Source organism: Arachis ipaensis, chromosome B02, assembly GCF_000816755.2.
Source record: "Arachis ipaensis cultivar K30076 chromosome B02, Araip1.1, whole genome shotgun sequence".
Lineage (NCBI taxonomy): Eukaryota > Viridiplantae > Streptophyta > Magnoliopsida > Fabales > Fabaceae > Arachis > Arachis ipaensis.
The window spans coordinates 39,975,883-39,978,130 of record NC_029786.2 but is presented as its reverse complement, the minus strand read 5'-3'; the positions used below and the strand labels follow the sequence as shown (position 1 = coordinate 39,978,130).

The window sequence follows — 2,248 nt, the reverse complement described above, 5'->3', positions numbered from 1 at the left end:
TCGCACCCAGCTGTTTCTCGACGGTCTCTCGCACCCAACCCTCGCACCATCGACGCTACCCTCGTTAGATTCGGAACCCTCCATCGGCGCTGCTCCGTCCACGCACCATCAGTGGTCTCTGTCTCGGCGTGCCCTCCTACTCCCTCAGTGGTCTCTGTCTCGCAAACCCTCCTTGGATTCGGAGTCTCAATCATTGCTCACTCTATTTCGCAAACCCTCAATCGCCGTTTCTCCCTCCGTGGTTCAGCATCTGTCGCGTTGCCGTCTCCTTCTCTAAAGTCGTCACGCCGCCGTCTCCCTCTCCCTCACTCGTCGCACCTCCGTCAGCCATGTTCAACGTTCGCAATGCCGTGGTAAATTATTTGGTCAATTTTTTCCTTGATCTGATTATTTGATTTTGAATTTGATTTTCTTGGTTCTTCATTTTTTTATTTTTCTAAATTTCTATTTTTTGTTTTAATATGATCCGTGGTTTAGGGTTTTTTATTCTAAATTTCTTGACATTTGGTTCTGTACTGCTGCAGCTGTGGTAGTGCTCAGCTACTGATATGTGGTGCTCATTCTTTGAGTTCATTCTTTGCTGAATCTCGTTTGGCATAGAATACCTCTAGATTTTTTGCAAGGTGACAAATTTAGAGCAGCAGCAGATAATTACATTAGGCCTCTCCTAACTAAGGTATTCAAGTTTCTTTTTAGCTTCAAATTATGCCTCGTTCAGGTTTTTCGAAGTTGATTGTGATTTCTTTCTTTTGTATTCTCTCCAGGGAGTTCCATCTCTTTTCTCTGATCTTTCGTCTTTGTATAATCACCCTGGGAAGGTCAGCTTTATCCCTTACATTTCTATGACTAAAAAACTATGAGATATTTGATTGTATTTTCTCTTCCATCATGTTATATAATGAAGGAAGTGGCGGCAAGAGTAGTAATGATAATGAGGGTGGAAAATTCATTTGACATGAATGAAGGAACGACTATGAGTGATGATGAGAAATTGGAAGAAGAGAATAATAATGAAGCAAAGGAGGAGGAGGAGGATAACAATGAAGAAGGGAATTCAACAAACCCAAGTAGCAACAGCACAGCATCAAGAGAAGGGAAGAGAGGGAGTGGTGTGAGACAATATGTGAGATCAAAGATGCCAAGGGTTCGTTGGACTCCTAATCTTCATCTCTCCTTTGTCCATGCTATTCAGAGGCTTGAAGGTCAAGAAAGTAAGTCAAGAAAGTAATTCCACTCTCAAACATTTGTAAGACTACACTTCAATTTGACTTGGAAGGAGTTCAATTTGATAAAATGGTCTGTTTCAATCTTTTTTTAAGTGATTCTTCTGTCTTGTGTCTATCCTCTGAGTATGCTACTATTGTAGGTTCCTTATATTACAATTGCTTTGACGGATTCTAAACTTGGTGTGGAAGGGGCGTAAAGACCTTTTTGATTAGTTATCTAGGCAACTTTCTGTGCAAAGCAGTTTTGCTGAAGCTGCACAACTTCTGAAGCCAGCCTCTGCTACAATGACAGTAAGTTTTGGACATTCATGGACCATTTCTAGCTTTAGTTCTTGAGAAGTTGAAACCATATGGAGGCATTCAAGGTAGGGTTTTGTATCATAGCTCATTCTTAATCCACTTTGTTGCTTAGTGGGCGCATCAAAAGGTGTTCAAAGGTTGGGAAATCAACTGCTAATGGTGTTACAAAACACGAAAATAAAGCTGCATCCTCGGTATGTTTGAGTCTGTGTTGGTTGATTTTGTGTTCCTAAATCCAAAAGATTGTAAGGTGGCAGTAATGGTTAGATACCAAGCTCTAAGAGCTTATTTCAAACCATATATTGCCTTGTTTAGTTTGCAAACAAGGTTTGAATTTGAGTAAACAAAACTAGGGAGTTGAGATATGTAAATAGTCTCGGTTAGATTTCCATTTAGAAAAGCATCATGAAAATTATATTGCTTCACTGCCCAACCTTTTGATAAAGCTATGATTAAGATTATTCTAATAGTTACAGGTTTGAAAATTATACTCTCTCTAAACTTCTGGATATTTGGTTTTGTTCTGCTGCAGCTGTGGTAGTGCTCCGCTGCTGCTAGGTGGTGCTGAACTGCTAGTGCTTTGCCTGTCCTGTGGTGGCGCTACTCCTCCTATTCTTCCCCTGCTCCTTTCTTCTCAGCGCTGTTCATCTTCTTCTCAAACCTTCTATAATTTATTGATATCTTCTAGGCATGCTTTTGTGATAATATATTGACTTGTATAT

General features: G+C 40.3%; 1 long non-coding RNA gene across 1 annotated transcript; it reads left to right on the top strand.

Annotated features, from left to right (window-relative positions):
- LOC107628303 lies at positions 254-799 on the top strand. Its single transcript, XR_001617694.2, has 3 exons — positions 254-353; positions 525-676; positions 765-799. It is a non-coding gene; the product is annotated as an uncharacterized LOC107628303 (long non-coding RNA).